Source organism: Miniopterus schreibersii (assembly GCF_964146895.1).
Source record: "Miniopterus schreibersii genome assembly, chromosome: 1".
NCBI lineage: Eukaryota > Metazoa > Chordata > Mammalia > Chiroptera > Miniopteridae > Miniopterus > Miniopterus schreibersii.
This window is the reverse complement of record NC_138101.1, coordinates 62,253,923-62,278,612: the sequence shown is the minus strand read 5'-3', so window position 1 is coordinate 62,278,612 and position 24,690 is coordinate 62,253,923. Positions and strand designations below refer to the sequence as shown.

At 35.4% G+C, this 24,690-nt stretch overlaps 1 protein-coding gene across 1 annotated transcript in view; it reads right to left on the bottom strand.

Annotated features, from left to right (window-relative positions):
• Positions 1-13,291, bottom strand: part of BANK1 (B cell scaffold protein with ankyrin repeats 1) — a 306,359-nt gene extending 293,068 nt beyond the window's left edge. The window contains exon 1 of the mRNA XM_081154901.1: positions 13,278-13,291. The gene's annotated coding sequence lies outside the window, so the exon portion shown is untranslated. The remainder of the gene's footprint in view (positions 1-13,277) is intronic.
• Between the last annotated feature and the right edge of the window lie 11,399 nt (positions 13,292-24,690).

Sequence of the window (24,690 nt, the reverse complement as noted above, 5' to 3'; positions counted from 1 at the left end):
ATAACAATTAAGTGCTTTTGAGTTTTGTTTCCCTGCCATTACTCCTGAGTGAGAGTGACAGCAGGCAGCACAGAATCAGACATTTCTGGTCCACTGGCCACCATAAGTGTTTGTTCAATAGCAATATAATCCCACCATCATTTCCAAAACCTAAGGTCATCACACCATTAATCCCTAAAACTAAAGTAATGTTTACTTTGGACCTGCATCAAAATGTTTTTTATCCTAACAGAAATGTTGAATGAAAGTTATCTCTTGGTCATTGAGAAAATTCACTCATATTTCTAACATGTGCAAATATTGTCCTAACTTACTAACAAGTCACTTGCTTTGAGACATGGCTCCCTAGAAGTTTTGAAATGGAATAGTTTGTGTAGCTTAAATAGCATTGAATTGAGAATTAAGAGATCTGGGATCAATTTTTATTTTGTTGTTTATAATAGGTTTGGATTGGCTTAGGAATATCATTTGACTTTAGCATGAATTTTACCTTTTGAAAAATGAAATGCTTAGACCAGAAATTTATTATGCTTCTTTTATGCCGTTAAAATCTAAGATTAATATGTAGATCAGACATCCAATTTGAAAGTGATGATGAAAAGTTAACACTTCTCCCTTCTCCCGCAGAACATCAACCAATGCATCAAGAAAAGAAAGAAAGAGGCAAAATCCAGCTTGAAGTAAATTATGTGTCAGCAAGACCTCAAACCATTAATTTGGAAGAAGTTGTAAAGTTGGAGGGAAAGCATTCAGTATAGGCATAAGTGAAATCCCAAAAGGATAAAATCGAAGTAAATGAACAACTAAATATTTAAAGATTTCATTCAAGAAATATTTCCAGGTATCAAAAATCTATTAGAGCTACATGTTGAAATGACATTCCATATCTGACAAAAATTTCTAAACTTCAACGATAAAAGTTATTTCTTTAAAGATGAATACGTGTCAAATATATGATGATGGAAGAAGATTTGACTTTGGGTGGTGAACACACAATGCAATATACAGATGATGTATCATAGAATTATTCACTTGAAACCTATGTAATTTTATTAACCAATGTCGCCCCAATAAATGTAATTTAAATAAAAGGTTAATACATGTGAAAGGGGAGATGAGAATATCGGGCCGCCCTCATGCTTTTCCTCAGCAATATTAATCACAAGAAGACAACAGTACTATACATTTCATTTTGACACAAGAATGTCATACACAGCCAAACTGTTTTTAATATAAATGTAGCAAATAAATATTTTTCAAAATAAAAGCACTCAGAGATTATCACTCCATTAAGACCTTCTTGAAGAAACCAGTTGTGGATTAAAATTCAGCCAAAAAAAGAAGAAAAAGAAATTGAAATAGTAAAACAGTAGGCTTGATTCTATTTGCTGTAAGTCTAACACTAAAGCAAAAGTAAATAACATGCCCAACAATGCAGAAATGATATGGCTAATGGAAGTTTAGAGATGAAGGAGGAAAGGGTGTATTAAATTGGGTTCCCCCAAAACCAGGCTCTGAGATAAAGATTTGAGTGCAAGTAATTTTTTAAAGGGAAGTAAGCACCAGAGGGAGAATGAACAACTGAAACTGGTGTGGGAATTACCATTAAAGGTGTTTCGTTGGGTAATGGGCAACTGGGGCTGGATCTAAGTGAGCTGCTGTGGGATTAGAGTGCAGAGCAAGCATTAGAGTTATTCTAGTCAAGGGCTAGAGTAGCTTGTGTATTTACCAACTTCATTCAGCATTGGTTAAGGAATATTAATTCTCCAGCACTTCTGGCAGCCAGCCTTTGCCAACAGATCAGAAAAATTTCTTACATAAGGAGTTACATGTGGTTGCTGTTGGCATATATGTACATGACAAGTGCAAAGCAGAAATGGTCAGGGCAGCAGGACTGTCCCTACACGGTGGAAGTGTGTGTGTGTGTGTGTGTGTGTGTATGTACTTGTAATTATTTCCTGATGGAAGTCAGATAACATCACTTAGTGTTTATTTTTAAAATGTAACTATAATGGTGCAAAGGTAACCAAAACCAAAAATAATACAGTAAACTGAATTTGTCATATTGGGAGAGGGTTGAGAGGGGAGGGCATGGAAATTTTACCATTGTTAATAATCAGGGGTAATGCAATCTTAATAGAGTAAAATAGCAATATAAAACTTATAGATATACATTTTTTACCAATTTTCAGAAGAAGCAATGTAAATTGACTATGGAGTGAAAGATTTTTTTAAATATGTCTTTATTGATTTCAGAGAGAGGAAGGGAGAGGGAGAGAGAGAGAGAGAAACATCAATGATGAAAGAGCCATTAATTGGCTGCCTCCTACACACCCCCTACTGGGGATTGAGCCTGAAACCCTGGCATGTGCCCTGACAGGGAATTGAACCTCGATTTCCTGGATCATAGGTCTATGTCCAACTGCTGAGCTATGCTGGCTAGGCCAGAGTGAAAGCTTTTTAATAGCAAAGTTATGCAAACATAAGGCATAGCATAAAATAATAGGACAAATTTAAGCTCAAATCTCCTTAAAATATCATTAAAAGTAAGTGACCTAACTTTATTTAAGGTAAAATATTGGAACACAATAAAAATTAAGATTGTGAGCTATATGTGAGAGACAGAATGAGACAAATATGATTTGGATAGGTGAAAAATAAAATATTGGGTAAAGTACAAGTACAAACAAAATCAAAGTAGAAATCATAACAACTTTGAACTCAGGCCAGAAAACAGTCAATGAGACACAAGACACACAGAGACAGACGGAGAGACAACAGCAGGCATCAGAAGGGATGGACTCAATAACCTGAAAACAGAGAATACACTATCTTCAAGCAACACAAAATACTCATTAAATTTCATACCTTAGACCGAGAAAAAGCATCAATAAGCTCCAAAATGTAAATAATACTCTCATTACAAAGTATGCAATAAAATTAGAAATTAGTAACATAACCAGAAATTTAAAAAAACATACACTAACATCTAGAAATTGTAAAATAATACAATTCTCTCTTACATACTCTTGGTTAATAAGAGCTATGAAGGGGTGCTCACTTTGACAGCACATATACTAAAACTGGAATGATGCAGAGAAGATTAGCATGGCCCCTGCACAGGGACAATGTGCAAATCTGTGAAGTAATCCATATTAAAAAAGAAGAAGAAATATAAGGGGAAATTCCAAAACATTCAGGAAGGTTGGGGATGAGGGCAGTCACAAAGCAGAAACCAAATCTTATGTAATATAGCTAAAGTGAAGCTCAGAATAAAATGCATAGCCAAAAAAATATACAAGAAAGAGTACACGTAGATGCAGACAGCTTTCAAGTTTATGAGCAAGAAAAAGAACAATAAAATAAATCTCAAAAATAGAAGTGATGAAGTTTAAAACTAAAGTAAAATTTACTGAAGTAGGAATTTCACTTCCGGCTTTGTTGCAGTAGCTGGTATCAGACTAAGTCCTCGCACTCCCCCACACATTATAATTATAGCTACAAATGTGGCAGCTGACCTTGACCTGCACCTCCCTGAAGTCCCCAGAGCCTGCAGACCTGGTGGATAGCTTCAGGCCACCCTGAAGAGCCACTCAACCACCTCCACAAGTGACACACTCAAGAGATAAGCTCAGCAGGCACCAGAGCTCCACTGAAGTAAGTTCTGTTTCTTGGGGATGGCCCCTGCACAGCTGATCCTCCACAGTGGCTGATGGTCATAGCCATTCCTTTCAGCCAATAGGCCTGTAGGTAAATCCCTCCCATTGACATACCAACAGCAATCAAGGCTCAACTACAATAGGATGGTATACACAGTCCATATGGAGCACACACCTGGAATGCTCAGCTTGGGTGACTGGGGAGGCTATGATACTAGACCTTACAGGACGCCTACTACATAGGCCACTCTACAAAACCTGGGAGATGTATCAGCTTTACCTAATACATAAAAACAAAAACAGGGAGACAAAGAAACATGTCCCAAATGACAAAACAGAGCAAAGCTCTAGATGAAGATTTAAACAAAATGGATAAACCATTTAGTAGATGTGGAGTTCAAAACACTTCTTATAAGGATGCTCAATGAACTTAGGGGAAGAGTAGGTGTACTTAGTGAGAACTTCAAGAAATAGGAAGCATAAAAATGGAGATATAAAACATTAAAAAAAAAAAGTTAGAAATGAAGAATACATTACAGGAAATCAACAGTGGAGTAGATGAACCAGAGGATCAAATCAGAGATTTGGAAGATAAGAAAACAAAAAACACCCAATCAGAACAGCAAAAAGAAAAAAGAATCCAAAAAACTGAGGGTAGTATAAGGAGTCTCTGGGACAACTTTAAGAGTACCAACATTCACATCATGGGAGTTACAGAAGGGGAACATAGAGAGCAAGGAATTAAAAACCTGTGTAAAAAAATGACAGAAATCTTCTCTAACCTGTTGAAGGAAATAGAGATATAAGTCCAGGAAACACAGAGTCCCAAACAAGATGAACCCAAAGAGGCCCACACCAAGACATATCATAATTGAAATGACAAAAGTTAAAGACTGAAAGAGAATCATTAAAGCACCAAGAGAAAACAGCTAATTACCTACAAGGGAGCTCCCATAAAACTGTTTCTCAATAGAAACTTTGCAGACCATAAGGAATTGGCAAAAAATATTCAAAGTGATGAAATGCAAGGACCTACAACCAAGATTACTTTACCCAGCAAAGCTATCATTCAGAATCAAAGGACAGATAAACAGCTTCCCAGGCAAGAAAATCTAAAGAAGTCCATCACCATCAAACCAATATTACATGAAATGTTGAAGGGTCTTCTTTAAGAAGAAAAAGAAAAAAGATAAAAAAATATGAATAATAAAATGGCAATAAATACATATCCATTAACAATTGAATCTATAAAACAAAGTAAATGAACAAACAGAACAGAAACAGACTCATAGATACAGAGAACATTTTAACTATTGCCAGATGGGAGGGTGTTTGGGGAGATGGGTAAAAAATGTGAAGGGATTAATAAGTCAAATTGGTAGTTACATAATAGTCACGGGGACATAAATTGCAGCATAGGAACTACAGTCAGTAATATTGTAATATGGTGTCAAATAGGTATGAGATTTATCATGATGATAATTTAGTAAGTTATATAATGTCCAAACATTGGGTTGTACACCTGAAACTAATGTATATTTTATGTTAGCTGTAATTGAAAAAAAAAAAAAAAAAATTTAAGTCAAAGAAATGCAAATGTAAATAAATAGTTTCAAAGCTGTTTTATCAAGACATTTGAGAAGAGCACAAACTGGATACAAGGAACCAGATCCTCATGAGAAGTGATAAGCTCTATACTAGATGCCATACACCCCTTTAAGGAATTGCTGACTTTTACCATAAAGTATAGGTGTAGAACAGCAAGAAGTAGGTTCAAGCTTGCAGCGGTCTCTCTAGGCTTGGGAAACAATTCAAAATTCAAAATTATCAAGACCTCTAGGATTAATGGCTAAAATTACAAAAAAAGCAACTCACAGAAAATGAATCTAGCAGACATAGCACAAGTTTTCTAGATACATTTGCAAATTCCTAAGCTGTAAATACAGAGTGTTAGTTCAGAAACAAAACAAAAAGTGGCTGCTAAGTGGCAAAAAATTAAGCATGAATTTTTGTGGTCTCCAAGTTCAAGAGTTCAGAGTCTGCCAAAGAGAAGGAGCCATGAAAAATACCTTAGCTATTCCATTGCAATCCAAGGAACATAATATCAACCAAGGCTTCTGATAACCTTGCCTTGTCCATGGTAATAGTAATTTAAGACAATGTAACAATTCAGGGATCATATTGGAGTTCAGAGCAGGGGTCAGCAAACAGTGTAAAGGATCTTAGAGTAGATATTTTAGTCTTTGTGTACCATGTAATCTTTTTTTAAATTAAAAAAAAAAATACATCTTTATTGATTTCAGAGAGAGGAAGGGAGAGAGAGAGATAGAAACATCAATGATGAGAGAGGGTCACTGATTGGCTGCTTCCTGCACCGCCCCCTACTGGGAATCGAGCAAGAAGGCATAACAACCTTAAATTTGTTTGCATATAATCTTCTGGCTTAAAATATATAAAGCAAAATGGGCAAAACTCAAAGGATAGTCAAATCTACAAACAGGAGAGATTTGAGCACATTCTCTTGTTACTGATCAAAGAGGAAGCGAAAATTCAAAAGTAGAAAATTTTTGAAAAACACAATTAACAGAAACATAAGTTTGACCTAATTTACTTAAATTCAATATAAACCAAAGAGCTGCAGAACACAGTTTTCAAATACACATTGACCATTTACCAAAACAGAACATTTGCTAGCCATAAAACAAATTTTCAAACAATCAATGTATTTACATAATTCAGAGAATTTTCTGTGACAACAGGGGATGTAAGCTAAAAATGAAGGATAAGTAGTAAGTAGAGCAAACCCCCTAAATGTTTTGGAAATCTATCAATGTATGGATTAAAGAAGAATCACAAAAGTAATTTGAAGAAATTAGAAAATTAGAAAAATTTATTTTTAAAAAGCAAAAATAAATTAAGGCAAAAAGCAAAATTTTTAAAGAAAAACTTCTTAAGCCAAATGTTAGTTCTTTAAAAAAAAAAAAAACTAGTAAAATTGATAAATTCCTAGCATAAGAGATGAAAAAAATTAGAGAACACAAATGACCAATTTCAGAGATTAAAAAATGGAATACCATTTTAAAAGAAATATATACTTTTTTAAATGATTAGCTTATTTTCATTTTAAAAAGGAATATCTATCAATATTTACATAGCAATAAAACATTATGAAAAAACTTTTTGCCAGAAATATAATCAGGTCGACAAAATGAACAAATTCCGTGATAAATGTTGGTTCGTGACCTCAGATATGGTACTAAGATGATAGGATTCAGAAGATAAGAGAAGATCACACACAGAAGGAATACAGAAAACTGAGCAAGAAGAAAAGTAAAAGTCATGGGCAAATTATTAATAACTTTGCAGATTCCAAGTAAAATTGGGGGAATTTTTCTAATGTCTTCATTTCCTCTGTGAGAGGGAAGGCAAGATAATGTTGGATGAATTGAGTAGGAAAGACCTTGATCTAAGTTATGAAGGTTTAGAAAGACTATGGCAGTTCATAGACCTAAGGGGGAGAAGGGTAAAGCACTGGCTGACTTTCCAGAGAACAACATTGGAAAATCCTATGGCATGTGCACACACACGACCTTTACAGTGAGCAAGCCATTCATCCACACCTCCCAATTTCAGGAATTTGCCCTTAGAAAATAACAGAAGTATCTACAATATGTTTTTAAACTTATGGAAAATTTTTAAACTTATGGAAAATTTTAAGTATCACAAACAGATGAATATTTACTGCATAGGAATATGGATTGAAATTACATATACTATATGACATGATAGGAAGTTCTATATGCTATAGGACAAAAAGTGTGATAGAAAAAAAGGGACACAAGCCAAAACTCCTCACAGTTCTCATGGAGGCCATTGAAAGTTTTCAGTTTTCTACACTTCACTCTTCTCAGTATTTTCCAGGTTTTCTGAATTGAGCACATATTACAGCAATAATTAAGGGTAAATATTATTTTGAATGCCTAATTTAGATTTGGGTTAAGATTTTCTCAAAGAAAGAAATGTCACAAGTTTTAAACATACTATATTTTTTAAAAGGACCTTTTCTCCCTATGAAACATTAGAGGGCCCACTCATTGTCTTTCTGATCATATGGAAAATAATAAATAAATAAATAAATTAATTAATTAATTAATAATTAATTTCGGGGGGGGAATTCTATTTTGTTAAATGTTATGTAGGGCTTTTAAAAAATATCCCAAACAGTAATTTGCCAAATGCTCCTTTGTGACCCTCAATAATTAAGAAATCTATTGCTCTTGTATTTGATTTAAATCTGTAAGAAATGTCTGCATAACTAACTGAACGTTTTCATTTGAATTTGATGCTTGGTGTTGTAGAGGTAGTAATAAGAGTTTACTCATTAGAAATATCTCAATAAAAATAATGCTTTCTCTTAATTTTTTACAAGGCCTGTAAAATGTTCACTATCCCACTTTCTTAAAAGTCTTTGTTCAATAACCTTTTAAAAAGTAATTACAATGATTACAAAAGACACTCAACATTTTCCTACTACCAATATTAGAACTTAAAATTTCTTGAATTTCTTTTTTTTTTAATCCTCACTTGAAGATATTTTTTTCATTGCTTGTCAGAGAAAGTGGAAGAGAGACCTAGAGAGAGAAAAACACTGATGTGAGAGAGACACAGCGATTGGTTGCCTCCTGCTCGTGCCCCGACTGGGGCCAAGGATCCAGCCTGCAACCAAGGTATGTGCCCTGGGCCAGAATCAAACCTGGGACCCTCCAGTCTGCGGGCCGACGCTCTAACCACTGAGCAAAATGGGCCAAGGCTTAAATTTCTTTTTGTTCTTATTGTTACTCTTAAAAATTCCAACCACTGCCCTGGCCAGTGTGCTCAGTGGTTAGAGTGTCAGCCCATGCACCTAAGGGTTGGTGGTTTGATTCCTGATTAAGGGCACATACCTGGGTTGCAGGTTTGATCCCCTTCCTGGGTTGGGGTACATGAAGGAGGCAACTAATCGATGTGTCTCTCTCACATTGATGTTTTTCTCTCTCTACGCCTCCCATCCTCCCTCCCTCTCTCTCTAAAAATCAATGGAAAAAAATATTCTTCAGTGAGGATTAACAAAACAAAAAAATTCCAACCATAGAATGAAAGCCCTGAGAGGTGTGGACTGGTGTTTGGTTCAAGGATCTAGCCTGAGTGTCTAGAACAGTAACTTGCCCATAGTAGGGTTAAGTAAATGTCGTTGAATGAATGAGGTAGTTTCAGTTACTTAAAGATGGGTACTTGCTAAGTTCTTCTCTCTCTCAGTATATTTTCCTACTGTTTACCCCAGTTTTCAGTTTTATGTTTGTTCCATATTTAATTTATCTTCTCTAATGTTATTGAGAAGTTTTAATAAGAAAATAGATTAATAATAATGCTACATGATTATTGTTTTAAAGAAAGTTATATGTTATTGAAGAGCCTGGCAGAGTCTTTCTTTGTGTATTGACAAAATCGGGTGAGGTATTTTACATTTCAAGTACTAGTGAACACAGTTGGAATTGTATTTTTATATAATGCCTTGTAAAAACATTTTCAACATTGCACAATGCTTGGGTAATCATATTAGTGTTCACTGGAAAGTACACAAATAAGTTAGGAAAATAAGTTTCTAAAAATGTTTTATTCTTTCTTAATTTAATTCTTATTTATAGATCTAAGTTGACACATGGTCCAGCCTTTTATCTTTAAATAAAAATCTTTAATGTTAAGAAAAAGCTTCTATGAAGTCAGTCTGGACCACTTACCTGCTGTTAACCATATGCAGGCATGCACATACCTGGGAGAATTGTGAATTTCATTGTACCTATTTTCTTCCACAGAGTATACAATAACATCATCATATATTTTCTATTAAAAACTAACTTCAAATAACATAAGAGAAATTTTTCTAAATATATTATAAATAAATGACTCTGAAAGAGATATATAAATAACGGATCAGCTCTCAGATATTGCTGCCATGTATTATTAATTAAAAAATAAAGATCAGATCTACATTGAAAAATACATCTTGGTATCTAGGCTGTTATGTGTCTAACAGGGAGATTAAATTTTATGGGCAATGAAGTGGCCTTTTCTCACATTCATGATGGTTCAAGGCCTTTGAACAGTCTATTCCTCTTCAGTATCACACACCTTTAAAGACTGGTCTCTCACAGACCTAGAACAAACATTTCAAAAATTTATATAGAACCAAAAAAGACCCCAAATAGCTGCAGCCATCTTGAGAAAAAAGAACGGAGTGGGAGGGATCGCATTACAGGACTTCAAACTGTATTACAAAGCCACTGTAATCAAAACGGCCTGGGATTGGTACAACAACAGGCTTATAGATCAATGGAACAGAACAGAGACCCCAGAAATAGACCCACACCACTATGGTCAGTTAATATTTGACAAAGGAGGCAAGAGCATACAATGGAATAAGGACAGTCTCTTCAATAAGTGGTGCTGGGAAAATTGGACAGATACATGCAAAAAAATGAAACTTGACCACCAACTTTCACCATACACAAAAATAAACTCAAAATGGATAAAAGACTTAAATGTAAGTCACGAAACCATAACAATCCTGGAAGAAAACAAAGGCAGTAAAGTCACAGACATTCCACGTAGTGGAATTTTCACTGATACATCTCCTAGGGCAAGAGAAACAAAAGAAAAAATCAACATATGGCACTACATCAAACTAAAAAGCTTCTGCACAGCAAAAGAAAACAGCCTCAAAATAAAAAGGAACTCCACAGTCTGGGAAAACGTATTTGCCAAGGATGTATCTGATAAGGGGCTAATTTCCAAAGGGGTTAATTTACAAAGAAATCATATTACTCAGCAAGAGGAAGACAAACAACCCAATTAAGAAATGGGAAAAGGACTTGAATAGACACTTCTCCAAAGAGGACATACAGATGGCCAAGAGACACATGAGAAAATGCTCAACGTCGCTGATCATCAGAGAGATGCAAATTAAAACCACAATGAGGTATCACTTCACCCCTGTCAGAATGGCTCCATCAACAAATCAACAAACATGTGCTGGCGAGGGTGTGGAGAAAGGGGAGCCCTGGTGCACTGCTGGTGGGAATGCAGACTCGTGCAACCACTATGGGAAACAGTATGGAGGTTCCTCAAAAAATTAGAAATGGAGCTGCCTTTTGACCCAGTGATTCCACTCCTAGGAATGTATCCTAAGAATCCTGAAACACTAATCAGAAAGAATATATGCACCCCTATGTTTATAGCAGCACAGTTTACAATAGCTAAGATCTGGAAACAGCCCAAGTGCCCATCAGTAAATGAGTGGATAAAAAAGGTGCGGGACATTTACATCAAGAAATACTATGCAGCTGTAAAGAAGGATCTCGTACGGTTTGGGACAGTATGGATGGATCTGGAAGATATTATGCTAAGTGAAATAATCCAGGCAGAGAAAGACAAACATCACATGATCTCGCTTATGCGTGGAATCTAAAGAACAAAATAAACTGATAAACAGAATAGGTTCAATGACATGGAAGCATGGATCAGACTGATGAATCTCAGAGGGATGGAGGAGGGTGGGTGGGTGGAGAGGGAGAGAGTAACCAAAGAATATATATGCATATATGCACAACCCAAGGACACGGACAATGGTGGGGAGAGGGACTGGGGAGGGAGATGGGATGGGGTGGAACGGGTCACTGGAGAGAAAAAGGGACATCTGTAATATTCTAAACAAAAATAAAATTAAAAAAAAAAAAAAAAGACTGGTCTCAAAACTCACATTTTCTTCATAGTGAACTCATTTTTTCTGGTAACATTCCTGGAAGAGCTCTCATCCAAATTTGTCCACTGTGTGCTCACTAATACTGTAACTTAGTTTCATGACATTTCTGAACATAGGGAACATTCTCACTGTGATTATTGCTGCCCTGAGTCTCATGGTGTGCCATGCTCTCTATTTATCTCTGGTCTAAGCATGAATAAACTCTTATACTTGGCACATCTGAAACATTCTGGAATATCCTAAGTAGTTCTATAAACTCCAAGAGATTACCAAAGGAAAATTAACATAACCAATAGAAGGCAGACTTAACAAACAATAGTTGTGATACTGGCAAGATTTAATTTGCCTCCAAGACTCACATGACTTTTCTTATTCTATATAATCTCTGACAAGCGCTCTATCCTCAAAGTTTTGGTAGAACTTCACAAGATCAAATCTATTTTATTTACTGTTGTATCTCTGTTGTTATTGTCTACTTTATTTTCACATCTCATGAGGCTAGGCTCTGCTTAAATTCTAGAGACTGACTTACTATTTACTGCATCACATTTTAATTGACTTCAATTTCCTGTTTGATACACGGTATGCAAACTACTCTGGAAAGAAAATGTTGACAAGAGTCTTACGTCTTCTTTGCTTACATAATTAATGAGAGAAAGAAATAACATGTTTGGCAAATCAGAAACAATCTCATAGATACAGAGAAGAAACTGATAGTCACTAGATGGGAGAGGGTGTTGGGGGCATAGGTGAAAAGAGTGAAGGGATAAATTGCTAGTTATAAAAACAGTTGCGGAGATGTAAAGTATAGCTTAGGGAATATAGTTAATATTGTAATAACTATGCTAGGTGTCAGATGGGTATTAGACTTATTAGGGTGATTACTTCTTAAGTTACATAAGTGTCTAATCACCATGTTGTACAGCTGAAAATAATGTAATATTATAGGTAAACAGTAATTGTAAAAATTTTAAGAATTATTTAATTTTTTAAAAGTGACATATGGTCACAGAGCAAGATTAATATTTGAGCCCACACAAAGAACTGGGTTGCCAAATTAGACTTATATGAATCAGAGATTCTACCCAGTATTCATACATACATACTAGACTGTTTTCTCTCCTCCTTTATCCCCTTATTATTTAACATAAGATTATTAATAGTAGTTAACATTATATCACAGAACTAAGTTAGAGATATTGTAAAGCCCACCCAAGGACTTTCCATTCTCTTTTGGGGAAAAATGTACTTTTGATTGTAACAAAGATAGTTTCCTGCTATTCAAGAGTATGACTTGGTTACTCTTTTTATCGGGAGATTTTATTGATTAGATGGGATGTGATTGGGTGCCAAGAAGTGACTAGTAGTTTTATGTACCAACTTAGGTAGGCTATAGCACCCAGTTGTTTAATCAAACACTCATATGTGTGTTTCTGGGAAGATGGTCTATAGATGTGGTTAAATATCTATAATCAGTTGACTTGAAGTAAAGGAAATTACCTTCAACAATGTCTGTGGGGTTCCTCCAATCAGTTGACAGGCTTTTCAGGCAAGAACTGAGGCTTCCCAGAAAAGAAATCTGCCTCAAGACTACAGCATCAACTCTTGCTTGAGAGCTTCTACTGCCCGCCTACCCTACAGATTTCAGACTTACCAGCTCCCATAACTGTATAAGCCAATTCCTTGCAATAAATCAGTGTCTCTCTGTGACTGTGTCTGTCTCTCTTGTCTTCTTTAAATATACATATACACGTGTGAAACTGACTGAAAATCAGTTAGTGTCACAACAGACTTTGCCACTAGAAATGAAAGCCAAATACCTGCAAGAAGATCCAGAAAAGTACCGTTTTTGACCTGTTGTCCTGACCTGCAAGATCACTTGGTAGTCCATTCTCTTCCATCTGTGAACAGGGTCACAGACACTCAACAAATGGTTCCCTGTGCCAGAAGTTTCAGGAAATCTCTTCTAGTACAAATTCATGTTTGCCCTTTTAAAGTCTTGCTCCTATTTTTCTCATCTCAACTGCAAGCTCTGCTCTTCATTTCTCTACTTGACTCTTTGCTTATCTTTCTTCAAAAGGAATTTTTGCTTCAATTCTTCTTTATTTCACAGCCTGCAAATACAAATTAATCCCATTACTTCTCAGAATCCAGCCACACAAAACAGAATAGTTGCCTCTCCTGCATGGAGGCTTCTCTCTGAAGTGTCCGGGGAATCTTCCTATGACCCTTAGCAAAAAATGACTTCCAAAATAAGATACAATAGGACAAAAGTAATACTAAAAATTTTATTGTTACATTAAGCACATTAAATTATATGTTACTTAATTTTTAAAAAATTTGAATTAGTTATTTAATTATATACTTGAAACAATGAGTAAAATATGGTACCTGATGAGTGGGCCTAAAAACTGTCTACAATCTCCGTTTTAGAAAAAGATTAGGAACTGACTACATGAATTATATTTCCTTTTAATAGTGGGGCTAGGTGAGCAAATAACTGTGATACAATATCAGGAGACCAATAGTGAAGTTCTACACATAGTGATATTGAAGCATAGTGGAGACTCCACTTCTATATTACAGGTGACACTTCAACTAGACCTTAAAAGATGATGAGGATTGTTCTGGGCAGTGAGAGTTGTAAAAACATTCCAGACAGAGAAATGCCATGTTCAAAGGCACAGAGATATGAAAGTGTATGCTCAGTAGATAATTTGTCAGAGTGGGATGAAATGTGTGGAACACTAAGTTTAGAATTCAACTGAGGGGAAGGTCAGCTGCAACAAAAAATTTAAACTTTACCCTGCAGTTAATATGGAGCTATGGAAGGTTTCAATGCATAAATGCACAACAAAATATGTGCCTTAGGAAGAGAATTCAAAGCTAAAAGAGGGCAAGACTAATTAGGAAGTCATTGCAATGGACCACATGAAAGTTGGTGAGCCAGCATCCACCCAGTTCCCCAAACCAGAAACCTGAGTCATCCTCAACTTCTCCCTCTCCCTCCCTCTCCCTCTTTTTCACAGAAACAAACACCATGTTCTGTCAAATGATTGTCCCAAATAGAAGTTGAATTTGTCTCTCTGTTTCATCCCCGCTACCACATCACTGAAATATAGTGACAGCCAGACTCACCTCCTGTCTGAGAATCCTAAGCATGTTGAAAAACTGAGGTGGCTGATTTTTTAATCCTATGTTCCCCCTAGGTGGAGCCTGGTGTGCTCTCTGGTTGTAGGCTGAATGCAGGGTAACCTGAAGGCCTAGTGTGTGCTTTAGCAATAGGTGGGAAGGAAGAGGGCAAGAGATAACAATGGGGAAGGAAGGTGTTTTAGAGTCTTGATGAAGATGATATATGGCTATCTAAGCAGTCAAAGAAGCAGTCACAGTGGAACTTGAGACAGCAGAGAGAAGGCTCAGGAAGTATCTGAAGAGAGGAAGGCAGGAGCAAATTTTGAAAATAACAGGCTGAAGCAAGTTATTAAGGTCCAGAATCATGCAGAAGGGGAATAAGGTAGGAACTCAATCTACAGAGCTGAGATTATTATTTGAGGGGGTGATCACAGAATTAAGGTAGAAAGCCTACTATTGAATTTAGAGAATAAAATCATAACAAGAAACAGTAAAATTGACTTCATACTAAATCCCTGGACTATTGAAAATGGCACTTTAAATGCCCAATGATGAAGATCACAGCTAGGACAAGAACTGTGTATTTGACACAAAAAATAGGGAAAAAATGCCCAGCCTGGCTGGGCATGGCTCAGTGGTCGAGCGTCGACCTAGGATCCAGGAGATCTCGGTTAATTTCCAGTCAGAGCACATGCCTGGGTTGTGGGCTCGATCCCCAGTGGGAGGTGTGCAGGAGGCAGCCGATCAATGACGACTCTCTCATCAGTGATGTTTCTCTCTCTTTCTCTCCTTCTCTCTTCCTCTCTCTGAAATCAATAAAGATATATTTGAAAGAAAGAAATAGGAAAAAATAACAGTATCTCCCAATATCTAAAAAAACAACTTAATAAGAGAACAATTGGGTGGATAGGTGGGGAGAGATTAACCAAAGAATTTATACGCATATATGCACAATCCATAGACACAGAAAACAGTGTGGTGAAGGCCTCCCTGGGGGGGGGAGGGGGAAGGAGGAGGGCAATGGGGGGGAAAAAGGGACATCTATAATATTTTCAACAATAAAGATAATTTTTAAAAAAATAAACAAAAAAGATAACTTTATGAGGAATATATGTAGGCTTCAGAGAATAGGCCCTTAGATTTTCTGTAAAGCAAGGGCTGATAATTGAAAAGTAATTGAAGTTTTTGTCATCTGATATGTATAAAATATCACCATTATGTTAATTTATTGTGCTATCATGTTAATAAATATAATATTTAATACTCTAAAAGCTTTCATTTATGATGCCTAATCCTTTACTGTTAATTTTTCCTTGTAAATTCTTATATTTCTCAATTATGTCTTTTGCTACTATCAGTTATTATCAGGAATCTGGTCTTCCAAGTTGGGGAAGAAATGATAATAATTTCAACCAGCATCATTGTCATCCAAAGTCTCAAGTAGTTTTATTTACCAAAACCAGACAGTTTCTTTATCTGTGAAAACCCTCACTTTCAACTCCTCTTTTCCCCACTAAATCTTTTGCCAGCATTTCTCCAAAAAAGGAATTTTTAAGAACAAAGAGCGGGAGTGAGCCCAGTGAGTAATGGCAAGGGAAGACTCTAAGAAAGGACACCATCAGGAAAGAGCCAGGTCTGTAACTGGAAATTTAATGACCAAAACAGAAGCAAAGGCCAGAGACTTTTTGGTTAAACACAGATTGTGGACAGAGCAATACAGAAAGTCAGAAACGTCCGTGTGGTCGATAACTATAAGAACACAACAGAAGAGAGAAAGGCAAGGAGCAAAGTCAAACCATTAACAGACAGGAAACAGGAATCAAAAGGAAGAGTGAACCAGGCTGGGCCATTGGATGTCAGAAGGAACACACCGAATCTGGGCAGAGGAAAGCTGAAAACCATGGTGATGAGACAGACTTTAGTGAAAGTGATGTACTTTCTCTGAGGAGTTAACCCAGAGTTTAGAGAGAAAGCGGGTAAGTGGCTACACATGACTAGAAAAGACAATGGAATGTTAAGAAAAAGAAAATACCGGGGGAAAAATGAATAAATTTGGGTTTTATTTCATTTATCTGCTCTTGGACAGAGGTGGGTAAAGAAAAGAGAGGAAATGAGTCTAAAGCTCTTAAGAAATCAGGAATCTAACAGTTTCCAAATGTTTAAAATTATATAGTTGCCTAGTTTTTATAGTTGCCTAGTTTTTCTAACACTTTGAATATCAGTTTTCATACATCTTATTTGATATCTAAGCTATCTGAAAATGTAACCTGACTGTGCACCTCAAAGATGACTCTTCGTGAAGGTCTGAAAGGTCTGAGTATAAAATTTCATCTTAAACATATTTAGAAGCAGTGGAAGTTGAGGAAAAACTAACTTTGGGGGGAAAATGTACCTTTTTTTTTTAAATGAAAGCATTTTTAAATAAAATATTTTATTACACCTGAATTGTGTCATTGAACTTGTTACTTTTTTCTAATTATAAAACAGTAAAATATTATTTACAGATTAAATATCATACAAGTGTGAGTTTGGCAATCAAGGTTTTCATGAATCCTAATAAAATGCAACTATTTGTTACGGACTGCAAAAAAATGTTTAAATTCAACTTGGACAGAAAGTTACCAGATCTCTTGTTTATTAGGAATTTAGTCTCAATAGTTATTCTACTTCTCATTATCAGTTTGGACAAAAGTATATAAATGCATTAAATCTTCAGTAGTAGCAAAATGAATTACTCTCTACTTTGGTACCCTTTGTTTTATATGCTATAAAATTATGGATAATGGAAGATTGTAAACCAGAACAATCACATAGTTAAAATAGCCTGGCCGACGTGGTTCAGCTGTTGAGCATGGGCCTATGATCCAAGGGGTACTGGATCAGTCAGGGCACACGCCCGGGTTATGGGCTCGATCCTCAGCAGGAGGCATTCAGGAGGCAGCCAATCAATGACTCTCTCCCATTATTGATGTTTCTATCTCTCTCTCCCCCTCTCCCTTCCTCTCTCTGAAATCAATAAAGATATATTTTTTAAAAAATAGTTAAAATAGACTTTAAATAAAATGTGCTTTATTGGAAAACGTAAAATTGGAAACTCAATACTAAATTTTATTTTAGTAATCTGATAAAGTCAAATGGTTATATACCTTTGGAGATAGGGCTTCACCTAGAAGTATCAGTTAACACTTGTAGCTAAGGACAATTTCAAGGAAAGCTTGGGTTAAGGACATTGAGAAGGAAAACTAAACACAATTTTGAACACAATTTCCCAAACATTTAACATGAGACGTGAAGCCTATGGTCATTATTTTCTTTATGTTTCTATATGTAATGTACTCTTTGCTTTGATGTTTTAATATATTTTATCACTAAAAGATAAAGGGATAAAGAATTTTTCAAAAATTTGATTACAAAATGTTTTTGTGTGAGTTTTGTTGTTTATTTGTCATGATGTTTATTGTATTCCTTGGATCTGTGAATGCATAGTTTTAATAATATTTAGAAATTTTTCAGCTGTTCATTATTTTTACAAATATTTTTTTGACTCTCTTCTCACTTTTTCTGGGATCAAACTGTATATATGATAGACGGCTTGATATTGTCCTAGATGTCACTGAGGGTCTCTTCTTAATTTTTGTTCTATTTGTCTTTGTGTTTGATTTTCAGTAGTTTTTATTGTGAAGTTTTCAGAAGTTGCATTTTTCCAGCTCCTCTTGGAAGTACCCAAGACATGACAATTGCTATGTATTGAGATGTGGCACTTTTCCTTACTTATCTAACCTTTTCATTCATAAAATAGGGAATTACAGCTAGATGTATGAAAGACAAATAGAAGACAAGGAAAAGATCATTTTTATATTACAGAGAAAATTGGAAAGGGTTTTTATTCTAATAAGGGGGAAATTTTACATATGTGGATAAATGGTCTCTGGGCTGCTCTGTTTGATTGCATTATGATTTATCGCTTATTTGTATCCCTTTGTACCATGTTTATTGGTAATAGTGGAAGAAAATGAAATAGTTATTCAGCTTCTATTTCTGATACTTTCTCTTCACCAGAATTATAGAGGAAAGCTTGTCATTTGCCTCGGTAATTTAGTTGTTTTCATTTTATAGCTTTAGAGGATTGCATTTTGCTGTCTTCAAATAAAGCAATTATAAAAACATTTCTTTCCCATTTTGAGGGAAAGTTTCATAATCTTCTCTTGCTTCATAAATAGCAGCATATTCTGCACAAATCTGAGGCATTGAGGCTGTTGTCATGAAGAAAAATATTTGAAAGGTATGAAAAGATGACCTGTTGTATTTTCGTATTTGTAAACACAATTGTTGAAATATTTCTTCAGCTCTAGGTTCCATTGTAACATAATCACACCATAGTAAAGAAAGAAATCCATAACAACTTTTTTTTAGTAAATAATCAAATAATCTGAAAAGGCTTCTAAAGATTAACAAAATATTGAATATAGAATATTTGATAAGACCAGTTCAGTTTAAGATAAAGAATTGTAGGTCATTTTTAAAAAGTCATTTTTATTTATTCTACCACTAAATTAGTAAACTATTCAGTGATTGCTGGACCACTCAATATATTTTCTAAAAGTAAAATTGTTGAAATTCCTCTTTTTAGTATGGCAATATGGACCATAAGTAATTGATAACATAAATCAAAGTAGTTCTAAATTTCCTGGAAAAGTAATGGAAATAAGAAGAGATCTCAGTTACTATCCAGTAGCAATGTGGGGGAGGGAGGGCCAATTCCTTGTGAACTTGGAATAATCACATCTTGGGAAATGTGAACATTGGCCTTCAAGGGTTGTCTTTGTCACACTCTCATAGCAGAAAGTACATCAGATTTCAGCAGAAATAAGCTTCAATGAATTGTCGGTAGTTACTTACACTGCATTGCAATCCAGATCATTACTATGTCTCTAATACCCAGATTATTATTTAAGAACAGGCAATGTTACACCATGTAATCTTTATTGAAAGCTATCTCTTCAGCATTTGCATAACTTCTATTAAATAGCATTTTAATATTTTATATTATTATTTAGTTCTTTTTACGATCTTGGGAACTTAAAAGCCAAGAGCCACATATATTTTTGAAGAATTTAAGCTCAATATAATTTCTATTTCTAAATTGTTCTGTGTAAGACAGGTGTACAGTCTCATGGTAAGATACTGCTGACTGTCCAAAGTTCTATTAATAAGGAAGCTCAAATTAAGATAATAAACCATTAAGAGTTGTTTTAAAAGCCATAATCATGGGCATACAATGACAGGTAATCTTAGTATGGGATACATTTAAGATAATTATCTGAGGAGCATAGAAAGGAACTATGACTCCAGAACACCTTTTAAGAGCTAAACACTTTGTGTCTATTGCCCTTTAGACCGTCTAAGGGCCTAGGGTACAGACATTGTCAATGTTATTAACAGGTAAAGAAGTTCAGGTTCACAGAAGCTACCTCATTCAGGATTATTCAGACAGAAACTAGAAAAGCTGGACCTACAACCCAGGTATATCTGACTGCAAAGCCAGTGTGCTTCTCATTACTTCATTACTTCTCACTAAAGAAAAATGTCACAGCATAAGGTAATGTATTCCTAGCTAATATATTTGAGTAAAGGGATTTGGGAGTCATTGGCAATTATTTCTAACTTTTACTTAGATATCAGATTAATTCTATGCCTGTTTCTATCATAATACTTATCTCATTTTATCTTATTTTGTTTATCTTTCAGTTGTCACTTCCAAAAGATTGGAAGTAATTTGAATGAAGAAACTGGGTCTTTTATCTCTTTAACTATAGGATACAGCACATTTATTCATTCATTCACAAATATTTACAGAGAATTCATCATGTTCCAAGAATTATATTAGCACAAAGTCTTTAGGAGAAAGTAAGAAATATAAGTTTTCTATGGGGCAGTAAACAGTCTACTCTAGTAAGAGCTCTAAAAATATTTTATGAGGAATGCATCCTCAAAGTACAACTACTCTTGCATCCCTTATTTGGATTTCTAATTGCCTCATTTCAAGAAAGGCAACTATGAAGGTGAATTTTAAACAAAACCCCAAAACTGGCAACAGAGGACCTAGCATCTAGTTACAATTTTGCCATTTGGACCTTGGAACCATCAAGTAACCACTTCAAGCCTTTCTTGTTTTCTATAAGTCAACGATGTCATTAGCAGTATGTGAAAATCAGAGATTTTAATAAATATAAAATATAAAAAACAAATCAGAAAAATAAGTGAAATAATAAGAAAAGAAAAAAGCTGAGGAAATTTGGGAATAATTAGGAAATTAATTTTTAAAATTGCACAGATAAATTGCCTGTAAAAAATAAATGATGTTCAACATTATTAATAATAAAAGTGCAAAGCAAGAAATAAGTAATATAATCTTCTATCACTTGATGAATAGTAAAATAATAGGTAATTCCTAGTATTAGGAAAGGAATAAAGAAATAGACCAGATAGTAATAAGTCTTCTAATTAATGCCTTTCTGCAGGGCAATTTGGCAATAGGAATCTCAATTTTAAACTTACCATAGACTGGAGAAACAATAGACGAGTGTATAAAAATGTATGCATGAATGTTTATAACTACATTTGTTGTAGGAAAAAATCATATGTCCTTCATTAATGGATTGGTTAAATAAATTCAAGTAAATCTCTACAATAGAATATTAAGCATCTATTCAATAGGTTGAATGGAAAATTAATATTGACATAAGAAATATATTATTAAGTATGTTATAATTAATTACATGTTACAATTAATTACATGCATTTGGCTTCATTTTCTTAACTTTGCAGTTAAGCATATCACATAAAATGTAACTAGTTGCTAATGTGCTATCTCTCCAGGTAGGTTTCACTCTTAGATTTCTGCGTTGTTTAAATATTTTTATAATGAACACATATGAAAATATAAATATGAATTCATACCTATATGAATTCAGGGATTATAGTAGAAATGACATAAAATAGAATTTATGAAATCATAAGAGTCATATACAAATGTAAGGAATTGATACTGTAAACTGGTGTATATAGGCCAAACATCCTTGATCCTTGAATTACACTAGACCATTAGTGCATATAAGGTTAGGTAAGCGGCTTGTATTCACTAGGGAAAGCTAAGCAGCTTTAATTAATAGCACTCAAACTTTGGTAGCTAAAAGGAGTGGGGGAAACCCTATACTTCTTTATTTTGTCATAGTCCTGTGTCAGGGCAGAGGTTCCCAATCCATGGTTGGCTCTACTTCATGCTAGAGGCTCTGCCATTTTATTTTATTTTTTAATCCTTATTTGGGGATATTTTTTCCATCGCTTTTCAGAAAGAGTAGAAGGGAAAAAGAGAGAGAGAAAAACATCGATGTGAGAGAGACACACCGATTGGTTGCCTCCTGCACACATCCCTACCAGGGTAGGGATTAAGCATGCAACTGAGGCAGGTGCCCTTGGCCAGAATCAAACTTGAGACCCTTCAGTCTTCGGGCTGACGCTCTAACCACTGAGCAAAATTGGCTAAGGCAGCTCTGCCATTTCAACAAATGGTTTTAAAACACACCCTGGGATTTGTCTCTATTTAAGTCGGTTAGAAGGAGAAAAGATCTTTGACAACTGCATGTGGGAGGTTACTATAGGCCAGGCCAGCTAGTGGTACACATAACTTCTGTTCACACTCCATAGGTATAGTCACATGGCCACATGGTCAGGGATGCTGGTTGCAGCTATATGCTCAAGAAAATGGAGAAAAGATTTTAGTGAACAGCTAGCAATCTTTGCCATAGATTTATCCAACACAACCCGTGCATGCTCTTCCTTTCTCATTAGAACATATTCACACTATCCTGAAGGGGGACAATTCAAACTCCCATCCATCCAAACATTTAGATTTCTTTATAATTTTCAAGGGTCTCCATCAGGTCCAGACATGGATTGTTAAGGTCTGATAATAGTAAATATGGAGGGAATGACCCAAAAGAAGACTCACTCCCAAGGGAAGAGGGCGGCACACCTATCAGTCACATTCCTGTGGCCATGTAGGATTCCTGCTGAGCAGTATAGTGAAGACTCTTCATTCCTCCCTACATGGTCACTTGGCAGGAAATTTGAGAAGGATATTCCGCCATCTGCATTTAATGGCTTTTAAAGTCACTTGGTTATTGGCTCCACTGGCTGCCAGAGGGAAGGAAGAACATTGAAGTAGGCTTATGGAAAGGTTTCATCAGCCAGGCAGAGGCTAGAAATCAGTTACATGGCTGGAAAATTTGTGTGCAGAAGAGAGAAAGGATTTTGATGTTAAGAAGCATGGGGGAGGAGACAGGATGAAAGAAGGTGAAAATATTAGCCAAAGAACACACGCATAGCCCATAGACACAGATGACAGTGTGGTGGCCAGAGGGAGGGGGTGAGAGGACTGGGTGGAGATGAGTAAAGGGAAGGGAAATGGGGGGCATCTGTAATAATGTCAACAATAAATTTTTTTTAAAAGAAGCATCTCTGCTAAAATAACCATAGAGAAAAACCAAAAGTAAAAAAAAGTTGTCTAACTTTTCTTGTGTGTCTAATTCTTTTTTTGTTTCGAGCTCACAGTTATTTGTTCTTAATTTGTGCAAACCCCTGGAGTTGACATTGGAGACGCTTTCCTCCAAGACAGTTTGACTTTGCCGTTATTGATAGCCAGAGGACACTGCTGGCTTTTCCTTTCCTGGCGGAGCCTGGCTCAGTGGGAGTCTCAGGGGACTTCCTCGCCTTGCTCTGCCTTGTTCTCGGCGTGGAAACCGTGTTTGCTCTCAGGTCAACACTTCAGCCCGCTCACTGCTCAGAGATCACAGCTCTAGACTCAGCTCACAGGAATATTTGGGTGTTGAGCATAGAGACTGCCTTGCTTCTTATAATACGAACAATGCTCTAAGGAGTATATTTTAGCCAGGAGGTAGGGGTTTTGTAGTGGGAGGAACTTAGAATTAAATCAATCCACCACACAGATAAAAGTGTAGCTCCAAAATGAGGCATATCTGTAACACCTCAACAATAACAATTTTTTTTTTTTTTAAAAGAGTGAAGTTCCAAGGCAAGAATTTTGTTTTACCAACAATATTTAAAGTTTTTTTTTTTGTTTTTTTTTTGGCCTACTTCTTCTTTACCTTCTCAAATAATTTTGAAATTACTTTTTTCTTAAATAATATAAAACAAATCATATCTTCAGCTTTTGAAGACAAAATATAATTATATAGCTTATACCCTTAAATATATATATTTAAAACTAAGTACTTCATAAAATTTTATACAGTAAACTCAAATTTGATACTGGTGTTAACAAAAAACTTAATTCACCAGTCACCTCTTTGTACAACTTCCAGAAATTTCTGATGACATATGATTTAATCTTTTTAATACAAAATGGAGTTCTGCACGTTATGCTTTTTCTTAGTTCACAAATATTTTGAAATTTTCTAGTCTATTCCAGATGGAAGAGTGTTGTACAAAATATTGACAGTATTGAGACTCTCTCAGGATTTTTTCATTTCTTACTAAGTTTTAATGGTTTTCAAGCTGTGTCCTGGAAACCATAGTGTCCTATCGAACATATTAATAGGTATCCCACGGCAAAATGGTTCAATGGTCACATAAATATGGAAAAAATCTTTCTCTTATGTCTGTCCTTTAGAGATTAATAATGTGCATTAGCATACTGAAGTCTCAATGTATTTCTATACTCTGAGTGAAAACATGCACTTTGAAATCTTTTTGGAGAGCAACTTAGCATAATCTTGAGCAAAATTTTATACATTTAGGTGACAAATTATCACATGGATTTTTTTTGCCACAATTTAAGAATAATTGTGTTTTAAAAGAAGGCAACCAGAATTGAGCATGGCTGCAATATCAAACTGATGCAGAGAAATACATTGGCACATCAAACCATGATACAAAGCTGGATGGGGTCAACATGAACCAACAAGAACTTGCAGTCTGGAGGGGCAAATGGCAGCATGTACAGGTCACATGAGTGAAATATCCCAGGTTAGTGAATGCCTTTGAAGTGATCCTTAGCATTCTTTGTTGTTGTTGTTTTTA